At 40.1% G+C, this 13896-nt stretch overlaps 1 protein-coding gene across 3 annotated transcripts in view; it reads left to right on the top strand.

Annotated features, from left to right (window-relative positions):
• Positions 1 to 13896, top strand: part of brip1 (BRCA1 interacting helicase 1) — a 231834-nt gene that overhangs the window by 28491 nt on the left and 189447 nt on the right. The window contains exon 1 of one of the 3 annotated variants that reach the window (XM_043718108.1): positions 11712 to 12376. The exons of the other annotated variants lie outside the window; for them this stretch is intronic. The gene's annotated coding sequence lies outside the window, so the exon portion shown is untranslated. Of the gene's footprint in view, positions 1 to 11711; positions 12377 to 13896 lie in introns of those variants that run through there. 3 annotated transcript variants of the gene reach the window in all.

Raw genomic sequence — 13896 nt, 5'->3', positions numbered from 1 at the left:
CTCCTGTTCCCTGGATGCTGCCTGACCTGCTGTGCTGTTCCAGCAATAAAGTTTCAACTTTGATCTCCAGCGTCTGCAGACCTCACTTTCTCCTCCAGTGTCAACAGCAACCCAAGACTAGTGTTGTAATGACTCTGAAGAGCTATAAGGTGGTGAAGCTATCATGAGCAGGTATAGAATCATAGAAAATAGGAGCAAGAGTGGGACATTCAATGTGATTGTGACAGATCATCAAACTGTTCTCACTTTCTCCCCATACCCTTTGATCTCTTTGACTCTAAGAACAATGTCTAACTCCTTTTGAAAACATTCAATGTTTTGACTTCAAACACTTCCTGTAGCAGAGAATTTCACAGACTCACTATTCTCTGGGTGAAGGAATTTCTCTTCATCTCAGTCCTAAATGTCCTAACCATGTCCTCAGGTTCTGGACTGCCTAGTCATTGGGAAAATCATACTTGTGTTTTCCCTGGTCAGACACGTTAGGAGTTTAGCCATGTTTATTCCTACTCTTTGTTTTCTGTCTGCCAGCTAGTTCCCTATTCATGTCAGTAAATTACCCCACCAATACCGTGCTCTTGAATTTTACCTTATTAAAAGCTTTCTAAATGTCACTGGCTGCCCTTTACCAACTCTGCAAGTTACATTCTCAAAAACATCCAGTTGATTTGTCAGGCTTGATTTCCCTGTTATAAGTCCATGCTGTCTCTGTCTGATCCTGTTGTTGCTTTCCAGGTACTGTGCTACTAAATTTTTTATGATGGATTTTAATGTTTTCCCCACTGCTGATGTCAGGATTATCAGTCTATAAATCCCTGTTTACTCTCTCCCTCTCTCTTTTAAAAACAAATGGTGTGATTACATTAGCTATCCTCCAATCCATTGAAACTGTCCCAGAGTTTGTAGAATTTGAAGGATGACCACCAATGCATTTGCTATTTGTCGGGTCTCTTGGATGTATATTATCAAGCTCTGGGGATTTGTCATCCTTCGATTCCATCAATTTCTTAGAGTCATAGTGCCATACAACATTGGCACAGATCCTTTAGCCCAACTTGTCCATGCTGACCAAGTTTCCCAAACTAATCTAATGTCACTTGCCTGTGTTTGGCTGATATCCCTCTGAGTTAAAAACAAGGACTGCAGATGCTGGAAACCAGATTCTACATTAGAGTGGTGCTGGAAAAGCACAGCAGTTCAGGCAGCATCCAAGGAGCAGGAAAATCGATGTTTCGGGCAAAAGCCCCATTCCTGATGAAGGGCTTTTGCCCAAAATGTCGATTTTCCCCTTCACCTCGGGTGCTGCCTGAACTGCTGTGCTTTTCCAGCACCACTCCAATCTAGAATCCCATATCCCTCTGACCTTTGCCTATTCATGTACCTATTCAAATGTATTTTCAATCTTGTATCTGTACCTGCATCTACCACTTCCTCTGGCAGTTTATTCCACACACTAACCACACTTTGTATGAAATAGTTGCCCCGAAGGTCCCTTTTAAATCTTTCCCCTCTGACCTTAAAAATCTGCCCCTAGTTTTGAATTCACCTACCCTTGGGAAAAGGCCATTGTTATTCACCTTATCTATGCCCCTCGTGACTTTATAAACATCTAGAAGGTCACTCATCAACCTCCTAAGTTCCAGTGAAAAGGTCCCAGTCTATCCAACCTCTCTTTTATAACTGACACTATCCAGTCCTGGCAAAATCTTTAAGTTTCGCTCTTTCTCTAAACCATACATTCCTCAATGTTTGTAGCACGTTATCTGTCTGTCTTTGTGAAAATAGAACCAAATTACGTATTTAATTAGTCTGCCATCTTGTTCCCTAATTCAATGTCTCCTGTATGCACCAGGACAATACATTATCCTGAAGGAACTTTGGACAGCCACTGCTCAGTATCTTCAAACGAGTGAGTGCTAGAGTGACAGTAGGCCAGAGAGTTAGCAATATTCATTTGTGACATGATTTGTGGGAAGGTCAGTTCCCATGACTTGAGCAATCACCCATAGTCTGTGGCATTAACCTTTTCAGTGGCCCTTAACTTCTATGTATCGGGGATCTGTATGGTGTTTGACAATCAGGAGGCCACCATTACATCAATGTTATAAAGACTGGAAATCTCCATTTACTTCACAACTGATAATGAAAGCCAGAGTGAGACAGTAAGAGACTTTGGGGCAATGGCAGGCCTTCCTAAAATCAGAGAGGCTGTTGTTTGTCCATATGTGACCCCTGCAGGCCAGTCTTGAGTTTTCATTAATTAGTAATATTTTCAATCTCTCAGTGTGCTGATTTTTGGAGGTTACTACAAGTAAATTGTGTCGGTGTGTGCTTAACAGCTTGGGAGCAGTTATAATACCTACATCCTTGAGCACTCCAAGGTGCCTTGATTCTTTTGTCCCCCCCTGAGCTGGATTGTTATTTTGACAGGTTATAAGGAATATCTATTAAGGGTGACTTAAGAAATTCATCAGGCACTTTCTGGACTTGGGCGGAAGAGAGGCACAATGCCAGCCATCCTTACAATGAAGAACTCTTGCTCTGAACTGCAGAAGTGAGGTACAATTGACTGCCACTGACTTCAGGGCAACGTTTGACTGAACATGGTATCAAGAATGCCAAGCAAACTGGTCTCATTGGAAATCATTGGGAAAATCTTGTTCTAGTTGGACCCTTGCTGTCACAAAGGATGATGGCTGTGGTTGTTGGAGGTCAATCATCTCATCCCGCAGGACATCTTTCCAGGTGTCTGTAAGAGTATTATCCTTGGCCCAACCATCTTCAATTGCTTCATGAATGACCTTTTCACCTTTGAGATCAGAAGTGGGGATGTTCACTGATGATTACTCAATGTTCAGCACAGTTTGCAACACCACAGATACTGAAGCAGTCCATGCCCTTTCTTAAAAAAACAAGATCTGGGGAGTATCAAGGGTAATACAAAGAAACATTTGTACCACAGAAGTGCCAGGCACTGACCATCTCCAAATAGAGAGAATCTAATCGTTACCCTTTGATACTCAATAGCATTACCATCACTGAATCACCCATTATCAACATCTTACCATTTAGCATTGACCAGAACCTGACTGGACTAGTTGCCATATAAATGCTGTGGTGACAAGAGCAGGCCAGATACAAATTAAATGCTTCCTTTCACCTCATTGCATGTACATTGTCGATAAGGTACAAGAGTGTGATGGAATATTAACCACTTGATGAGCCTCTCTCTTGGACAATCGCAGCTCCGACAGTATTGAATAAGATTGACACCACCCAAGACATAATAGCCTGCTTCGTTAGCCTGCTTGCACCAAATTCAACATCCACTCACTTCATCGTGCATAGTGGCAGCCATTTGTGTCATCTGTAAGTTGCATTATAGTAACTCACCAAGACTTCTTTGACAGCATCTTCCAAGGCAGTGACTTCTACCATCTCAACACAAGATCAGCAGATACTGGGAACACCACAACCTGCGAGTACCCCTCCAAGTCACACACCATCCTGACTTGGAATATATCTTCCTTGCTTTATGTCGCTGGATCAAAATCCTGGAATATCCTTCCAAACAGCTCTCTGCGTGCCCCTAAACATCAAGAACTGCAGTTTATCGCCACTTTCTCCAGGGCATTTGGGAATGGGCACCAGATGCTGACCTGGCCGGTGATTCCCACATACCAAACAATAGGTGACAATAGAGAGAAGTATTTGTTGAAGATGCGGTTTTGTTGCTTTCACTACTCTGCTGACGCATGCATTGTTCCCTCGATCATGTTTCCCTCACCATTGCCAGGTTGTGCAATGCATAATACATGACATTGTGTTCCAGTTCACATTGGAATTTTTAGCTTGTTTTTTATGTAAACATTTGTAGTTGTTGTTGTGGTTCTGTTCGCCGAGCTGGAAATTTTTGTTGCAAACGTTTCGTCCCCTGTCTAGGTGACATCCTCAGTGCTTGGGAGCCTCCTGTGAAGCGCTTCTGTGGTGTTTCCTCCGGCATTTATAGTGGCCTGTCCCTGCCGCTTCCGGTTGTCAGTTTCAGCTGTCCACTGTAGTGGCCGGTATATTGGGTCTAGGTCTATGTGTTTGTTGATGGAGTTTGTGGATGAGTGCCATTCTTCTAGGAATTCCCTGGCTGTTCTTTGTTTGGCTTGCCCTATAATGGTAGTGTTGTCCCAGTCAAATTCATGTTGCTTGTCGTCTGCGTGTGTGGCTACTAGGGATAGCTGGTCATGGCGTTTCGTGGCTAGTTGATGTTCATGGATGCGGATCGTTAGCTGTCTTCCTGTTTGTCCGAAATAGTGTTTTGTGCAGTCCTTGCATGGGATTTTGTACACTACATTAGTTTTGCTCATGCTGGGTATAGGGCAAGCCAAACAAAGAACAGCCAGGGAATTCCTCAAAGCATGGCACTCATCCACAAACTCCATCAACAAACACATTGACCTGGACCCAATATTCCGGCCACTACAGCGGACAGCTGAAACTGACAACCGGAAGCGGCAGGGACAGGCCACTATAAATGCCAGAGGAAACACCACAGAAGCGCTTCACAGGAGGCTCCTAAGCACTGAGGATGTCACCTAGACAGGGGACGAAACGTTTGCAACAAAAATTTCCAGCTTGGCGAACAGAACCACAACAACGAGCACCCGAGCTACAAATCTTCACCCAAACTTTGAATTTGTAGTTGTTTTCATCCGTACATAACGGGCTACTATTTTCCAGTGTTGATGGAAGAATGTGTTGAAAAGTCCCTTTGATTCACTGCTGTTTATTTGAATTGAGTTAGAGTCGTAGTCATACAGCATGGACACAGATCCTTCAGTCTAACTCATCCATGCTGACCAATGTTTCTAAACTATACCTGATCTACTTGCCTGTGTTTGGCCCATATCCCTCTAAACCTTTCCTATTCATGTGTCTATCCAAATGTCTTTTAAATATTGTAACTGTACCTGCATCTACCACTTCCTCTGGCAGTTCATTCCACATATGAACCACGCTCTGTGTGAAAGATCCTGTAGATCACTCCCCTGTAGACGTTTCTCCCCCTATTCTTCATCGCTATCCAAATAGATTCTGCATCCTGATCTCCTGAACCAAGGTGATCTCTAATTATTGCACAAATGCCATTCCTGATTAACAGTGCTACTCCTCCACCTTTACCTAGCTTCCTGTTCTTCTTGAATGTCATATACCCCTCAGTCCTCTTGTGAGGAACTAGGGGATACAGTTTTAAAAGTATGGGTCTTTTTTAGGAAATCTAAACAGCAGAAAGTAAAATAAAGGTATTGTTCATTGCATACTCAGGGTATAACAATATTTGCATAAATCAACATTGAGCCAAGAAATTGTAACAGTAGGGGAATCCAGAACTGTAACAGTATATAATTTCTTAGAGTAAGCAGTAGGAATGCTACCACTAAAACAAAAATGGCACCTAAGTTGCAGGGAAGATTTCAATACAAGATGTCTTTTGTTGTTGTGAATCCGTAAAAGGTCAGCCACCAAAACAGGAACAAGAGTCTTGTGCTAAATTGTGATAACTGGAGAGTGGCCTTTCTCCACATGCTGACTGCTGACGATTATTGTGCACCCCAAATTTAGGTAATTGCAAAATCCAATGTACGTAAAAGACATTGAAGTTGGTGAATACTGCGAAGATACTGGAAGGAAATTCTTTTGCTTTAAAAATATTGCAAGAATGAATTTGCAGCTTTTATCAAGCATTGCCTTTTAATAATAAGGATTATTTTGTAAATGCCAAAAGATGACTAGTTCTACTTTGAAAATAATTGATGCAACTTTATAGGTAGAATACCTAAAACCCGAGTTATCCAAAAACTGGACATGTTTGAAATGGCATGCTGATCTAATTCCATTGGATCTGTGTTTAGCTTCAAGATCTTGTGTTAGTTTGGGCACTTCTGGACAACAAGTCAGTTATATACGGAATTTCTATTGTTCTGGGGATCCCATACAGTCAAACACATGTTAACATTTTAATTGTTCTGCAATACCATCATGTTTTCTGTTTTCAGCAATGTAGGTACAAAATAAATATGTAGATGAACTTTTCAAAAAGTGCAATTAAATAAATGTTATAGTTGGAAATAAGATTGAATGTTACATTTTGGAAATAGTATCTTTTATTCCAGTGAATGTTGAAGTGCAATATGCAGTTTAACTTAGCAGACAGTAGGGGATGATGTTGTTCCATAGAAGCAGAACTACATGCGATTTATAGGGTATCTCCTTTCAGTGACGACTTGTTAAGACTGCCCCTCAGAACATGCCCCCTTCTTTCGTTTCAAGATTTTTAAAATGTTTAGAGCACATAAAGAAGCAATCGGTTTGTTGCGTGTAGGACAAGCTTTTTTTCCCCCAGCATTTCATAACCAAGCCTACTTACTTACTATCCTCATTGTCAGATATTTTACTTGACTTCTAATGATTAGTGGGATTTCTCTTAAAGAATGCAATGGTGTCTTTGTAAACATTCCATGCTGCTTAAAAGTTTTTTGTTTGAATCTCTTTCCCCACTCTCTTAAGTAGTAACATTTTAGATTGGTGACCTCTTGTTATTGACTGTCCAGTCAGAAATTGAAATATTACCACATTTAAGAAAGGAGCCATTTGCCTGATCTTATTCATTATATTGGAAACCGTGCTTGCTGAACCCAAGGCACCTTTCAGGTAGATAGAAAAATCGTAAGTCATTTGGTTGACTTGAGATGGATATTGAAAGATGTTTTGAATCAAATTACATATGCATCATTACCAATAACTTAAATAGGGAATTAAACATGTAATATATATTTAAAAGAGGATATAATTGGCATGTAGATTTGAAAATATGAAAAAATTAATAACTAAAAGCTTCCCAAAAACCTCTTCTTAAATTGTAATGTGGCTATTTTCTGCTGTGCGGAGGTTGAGAGGATTGCTGTTATGTTTGCATTGATCTGGTGTAATATGCATTTAATCGAGGAACAGCTGTTTCTTATTTACACTACCTTATTCACATATCATTGGCACCATGTTAAAGATATAAACCTTCTTTCTCTCCCTAAACCCCATTTGAAATAAGAATAGTTAAAATAATTATATATAATAAATATTAGGGGCACAAGTCAATGCTAATGAGGGAATGTTGACAACATAACTCGTTGGAGATTTGTTAAAACAAGATTGATTGATGAAATATTAAGTGTCCTGAAATATATACACTAGAACTGTTTTCATGTGAGAATTACGTAGTGCTTGCCAGCCACCCCATATTTCCGTAGGCAGACTCCTGAAAGAATGGCAATGTCTAATGGATTAAGAGACCTTGAGTTTAAATAAATTACATATTTGACTCCAAGTTAATTCCAGGCTAGCAAAATAAGTTCCAAATTCTGCTATATTATAAATTGTTGGGTGATCTTTAGTTTGGAAATGTTGTGTAATAAAATATTTTTTTAAAAAACCTTGAGGTTGCCACGATACTTTCTGTCCTAAACCTCCAGTGCCTTTTGATTGAATAATGGTGAAACTTCTGTGCTGCAGAGCAGATTGCCAGAGGTACTTTAAACTGCATTCCAACTAAAGTTTTGCAATGCCCATTCTTAATCTTTCTTGGTCACTTGTTTAAATCATGTGTTGCCATTTCAGTGGCAAGGTTTTATGAATTCTCTTAATAATAAGATTCCAATTCCTAACCTAAGTACCAATTCTAATATGATTTTGTTTGGTTAAAATCAAATTAAAAAAAACATTCACAGATACACACACTATATTATAAATTATTGTACTGTTGGAAAAATGTACTGAATATATTTAGCTGTACAATAGTTGTATCTATGAGAATAGTTTTCATGAATGACCATTGATTTATAAAATTGAGCAATAATCTGCAATAAATGATTTCAATGTACGGTACAAAAGAAAAAGATGTGCTTGGCTTGGGAACCTCAGCAGTGTTAAAAAAGTTGAAAATAGGTACATGAGTAGGCCATTCAACCCTTTCAGCCTGCACCACCATTCAGTTTGATCATGGCTGGTTAATTGTGCAATCTCAGTATCCCATTCCCGCCCTCTCCTTATACCCTTTTGATCTCTTTAACCGCAAGGGTCACGTCCAGCTCCCTCTTGAATATGTCTAATGAACTGGCTCCAACAGCTTCCTGTGGGTGAGAATTCCACATGTTCACAACTCTGAGTGAAGAAATTCTTCCTCATCTCACTCCTGAATGGCCTACCCTTATTCTTAGACTGTGGTCCTTTTGTTCTGGATCTTCCCAACAGTGGAACATTCTTCCCACATATAGTCTGTCCACTCCCATCAGGATTTTATATGTTTCTATGAGATCCCCCTCTTTCTTCTAAATTCCAGCAAATACAAGCCCAATCAATCCAGTCTTTCCTCGTATGTCAGTCCTGTCATCTTAGGAACAGTCTGGTGAACCTTCACTGGACTCCCACAGTAGCAAGAATGTCCTTTCTCAGACGAGGAGACCGGTACTGTGCACAGTACTCAAAGTATGCCCTCACCAAAGCCTTGTATAACTGCAGCAAGACATCCTTACTCCGATACTCCAATCCTCTCACTATGAAGGCCAGCATTCTATTAGCTTTCCTCACTGCCTGCTGCACCTACATGCCAATCTTCAGCTTCTCTTCTACCATGACACCCAAGTCTTGTTGGACCTCACCGTTTCCAACCATCCTGATTCCGCATCGTCCAGGCTAATGTCCTTCCTTACTATTGTGTTAATCTCCTTCTTAATGAACAACACAACCCCTCCTACCTTTCCTTTCCATCTGTCTTTCCTGTATCCTCTGGCAATCCTCCTCACTATCCACAGCAGCACTAGATTAAATTCCCTACAGTGTGGGAACAGGCCCTTCAGCCCAACCAGTCTACATCGACCCTCCGAAGAATAACCCACCCAGACCCAGTGTCATCTGCAAACTTACATATCAGGCCACCTACATTCTCCTCTAAATCATTTATGTATTTATTACAAACAACAGGGATCCCAGAAATGTTCAATGCAGAACTACTAGTCAAAGATCTCCAAAATGAAAAACAGCCTTCCAAAGCTACTCTGTCTTCTATGACTAAGCCAGTTTTGTAACCATCTTACTAGCCCATCATGGATTCCATGTCACTTTGTCCTTTTTGTAGCAGTCTGCCATGAGGGACCTTATCAATGGCCTTGCTAAAGTCCATATAGACAATATCTACTGCCCTGTTGACATCAATCATCTCTGCCACTTCCTCAGAAAACTCAATTGTTTGTGAGACATGACCATCCCTACATAAAGGCATACTGTTTACCACGAATAAGTCCATATTTTTCCAAATGCGAGTAAATCCTATCCCAAAGAATCTTCTCCAATGACTTCCCTACCACTGACGTAAGGCTAATTTCCTGGATTATCCCTGTTGTTCTTCTTAAACAAAGGAATAATGTGGCTATTCTCCAGTCCTATGGAACCTCTCCTGTGATTAAAGAGGATACAAAAATTTGCCCAAGGCCCCAGGAATTTTCTCTCCTATTTCCTTCATCGTTCTGGGATAGATCCCATCAGGTTGTGGGTACTTGTCTACTTTAATGCTTTTCAAAACGCCCAACACCACCTTTTTTTATGTTGAAGTGGCCTGGAATACTAGAGGCTTTCAATCCACTGAACCCTTCTCCTTTGTGAATATCGATGAAGAGATATTGTTCAGGACCTCATCAACTTCATCCAGCTCCATGCATAAATTCTCTCCTTTTTCTTTGAGCACACTTATCCTTTCACTAGCTAACTTCTTAATCCTTAAATATGTATATCCTTATATATATTGAAGACACCGTGGGATTTTCCTTAATCCTGTTTACTAAAGATATTTTGTGGCCCTTTTTAGCCCTCCTAGTTCCATGTTTGAGTTCTTTCCTGCTCTCTTCATATTCTTTGTGGTATCTGTCTGTCTTCAGTTCAGCAGAGGTGATGTCGGCGAGATACGCCCAGTGGCAAAAGATGACACCTGATGAATAGCGACGTCATTGATTGGGTCTGGCAGTGGCAGTGACAAAGCGATGCTGTAAGTGCATCACTGCGACATGGAGGTAGGCCCAGCAATGAGAGATGCAACTCTGACGGTGGGTTTGGCACAGGTAGCAGCGAGGCAGTGCTGGAGGAGAACCAGCTCAGTGGTGAAAGGTGGCGCCTGAAGAGTGATAACTTCAACGTTGTTTGGGTCTGGTGTAGACAGCAGCATGGTGATGGAGGAAGGAAGGTGGTGTAGGTGTCATTGATGATGAGTTGGCTCAGGACTTACGAACTCTCTTTAAGCTATTTTTTTCTTCTTATTCTTAAAACTATTCAAAATGGGGCCAGAGGAAAAGCTTTTCACTTTTTTTTTCACTGTAAAATATATGTGACAGTAAAATCATCCATAAAGATATGCTGATATACCTACCATGAGACATAAAACAATGTCAGGATCACTCAGGTACAAAATGCCTTCAATTTTCTTCAATTTGATATTATCATCTTACCTTTTCCAGTGACTTGTGTCAATCAAAATTAAGCAGATGGTGTAAGTGATACTAACAATAAATGCTGTTTGTTGCCGTGCTACAACAAATCATGGGCACTGTAGTGATTGGAACGAGGTGGATCATATTGACTATGAGATCTTTGATTGACCCAAGTTAACACCCAATCAGTGAGCCCTGGCTGACAGATCTAAACAGGGAATTCAAAGTCTCCTCACTTCATGGACTGACTCCAGGCTGTCTGGCCACAGCCAGTATACAGTGCCTGTGTAAATAAAAGGTTGCCAGGATTGGTTGCTAACATAGCTGCATTGGTGGGGCAGTGCCTAGTGTACACACAAGGACAAAACATGTCATTGCTGGTGCCCCCACACACTGGAATGTTTGGGTAAACTCTGGACACCACTCCTTTTGTGGCTTTAATGTTCCGGTTATTGTGGATTCCCAGTCCAAGTGCATATTGTGGATGTGCATTGTGTTCACTCAGCACACTCGGCGTGTGTGTGTGTGTGTGTGTGTGTGTGTGTGTGGTGATGCATGGGTAATGAAATGGCGACAGGAACGCCAATGCCTGCCCTGCAATGTACTCTGACAATAAGCAACCAATTTCAATTATTTCAGTTGTTTCAGGCACATTCTTTTAGGAGTCATCAGGAAGATGTGCACATGCTAGTTGGAGGGCAGGTGAAGTGGTCCTGAACAAACATGTGGATCACCTGAAAGCTACTATCTCGCAAATGGGGCAGAGGCAAAACATACCTGGCCCCTCAGATCAGCCAGGAGGCCTGGCAGAAATCATTGGTTTTCCCCTTCACCTAATATCGAAGAAACCTCGGAATCTGACATGGATGCAACCTTGATACCATTACCGCAGGAAGAAGTGCAGGAAACTCTCCCAAGAAGCTCCGGATGCAAGAGACAGGCTACAATCCAGTGTATGCCGCCTGTGTCAATAAGAGGAACTGGACCTTCGACAAAAACGTTGCAGAAGAAGCTACCTGATAAAGACCGAAATTGTGGGGGAGGGATTAGTGATTAGAGCCAGGTGGATCTTATTGATGGAGATCCTTGATTGGAGTGATAACCTGGGCCAATCAGTGAGCCTGACTGACAGATATTAAACAGGTGATTCGGAGTCTCCTCATTTCAGGGATTGACTCTGAGATGACTGGTTACAGCCAGTGTACTGTACACATGTAAATAAAAGGTGATGGTGACAGGATACTGGCCCCTGCACAGTTGTTTCAGGCACATTCTTTTAGGAGTCATCAGGAAGATGTGCACATGCTAGTTGGAGGAATACTGTTGAACATGTGGAATAATTGAAATTGGCTGCTTATTGTCAGAGAATGAGGTGTTGTAAATGTGTCAAAATAAAGATTGTAAATCCACTTTTGGAAGATTAATAAGTACATGGAAGGCTAAAGCCATTTTTTGACAATATAAAGATTATGAAGCAATGGTTACTCCTGTATTATGAGGTTTTATATTAAAAAACCAAAGTGCTGGAGAAATTCAGTAGGTCTGGCGCATCTATGGACAGGGAAACGGTTAACAATGAGTCCAAGAGTGTTTTATAACATTTATGTTGGAATTTAAGATAAATTGATAAGCAAATGATATAATTAGTAGAGCAAAGTTGGTTCAAAGAAATTTCAGGGTCATTCAGAATCAAGAATAACAAAAGATCATGCTTTGAACAAGACACCAATGCTCATCGAAAAGATGCAGAAAGGACAAATGTAATGCTTTGGCCACATTTAATGAACGGAAGATGCTAGACTGTGGATTAGATCCCTGCATAAAGAGGAACAGAGCAGAAGACCAAAGAAGCGAAGGTAGACAATGTCAAAACTTCTTTTTCATAGAAAAATGTATTGATGATTGAAACTGTTTAAGCTGTTCAGAATAGTCAATTATAGAATGGATCCAGTTGACTTTATTGTTTCTGCAGAACTGATGGCCAGATATATAGTTGTATTCATCATGCAAATATGAAGAGCAGGATTCTAACTGTTTAACATAGATAAATAAGTAGAGGAGGAACAGAAAATTGGAGGTTAGTCGGAATATGAATTTGAAGCCACAATCAGATCAGTTGTGATCTTATTAAATGGCAGAGCAGATTAGAGGGACTGAATGGCTTATTCCAGCTTCTGGATCATGAATAAGATGTATGAGATTGGTGTTGGTGGATAGATATGAAAAATGCTATCATTATGTATGTGAGTGCCTCTATAATCAACTGGAAGTTTTAGTTTCTGACTTTAGTATCTAGACTCTACCAGGACACAATTGAGCCTTCCTTAGATTTCTCAGTGTTTCTTCTGAAAGCTAGTTGTATGCAATTTCTGATGAGTGATTGTTAATGTATGATTAAGGTTTTCAAACAAACATACACTTATTACTGCTGTAAAAAGATAAATGTATAAAATTTATGAAGATAAATTTAACAATTTCATTGAACAGTATATTAGGCCTTTTGGGAGCCAGACTTATTTGAAAGATCTACACTGATATTCATGCAGCTGAGTCAGACTTCTGAAAATGTGAAAAACAAATTTAGAAATATATTAATAATGTTGTGTGAGTATGCAGAAAGATGCAAAAAAGTTGAATTTTCAGAATAAGTTATAAACAATAGATCAGTATGTGGTGGAAACAAGAAGCTGTCCTTAGAAAAGCCAGTAATACGTACGCATTGCAGGTCAAGAACAATTTACCATGTCTACAGTAAATTTGAAAGAAAAGCATGCAAATGGTTGCTCTAGACTGTGAAGTTCTTGATATGCTAACATCTGTCCTTGTCATTGTCGCAATGTGGTATGGCAACATAATAGATCAAATGTTCTGCTTTCCAAGAAAATGCAGTTCTTATTTTCCATATAAATATGAGTTGTTGAATGTTCAGCATATTTGATGAGAAGAAATTACTTTTTTTCCATTCACTGAAATGGATGTTTGTAATAATAATCAGTTGAGTTACTTATTTACTTTCAAAACAAAGTTGCAAAAACGTTTTGAGAGCCATTTGGTTGCAGTGGGATTGGTATAATTGACTTTCAAGAATATTTTGATTGCTTAGTTTGGACACTTTTATTTCTGGAAAGAAGCATGCTGCTTAAGGGTACTATATTTTTAATGCATTCATAATTTCATGTGCATTAATATTTATACACAAACACACAGACACCTATTGCAGGTTGAAAGAAGAACTGGAAGTTTTAAGGACTGTGAAAAGCACTTGGTACATTCAGTGTTGCGTTGAAAAGAACCTTAGTGCTGGTGCAACAATCCTTCACACAATGCTCTACTGCATCGAGGTTTCCTTACAATGTTCATAATAGATTAAGAACGA

The sequence above is a fragment of the Chiloscyllium plagiosum genome, chromosome 28 (assembly GCF_004010195.1).
Source record: "Chiloscyllium plagiosum isolate BGI_BamShark_2017 chromosome 28, ASM401019v2, whole genome shotgun sequence".
Taxonomy (NCBI): domain Eukaryota; kingdom Metazoa; phylum Chordata; class Chondrichthyes; order Orectolobiformes; family Hemiscylliidae; genus Chiloscyllium; species Chiloscyllium plagiosum.
This window is presented reverse-complemented; position numbering and strand designations above follow the sequence as displayed.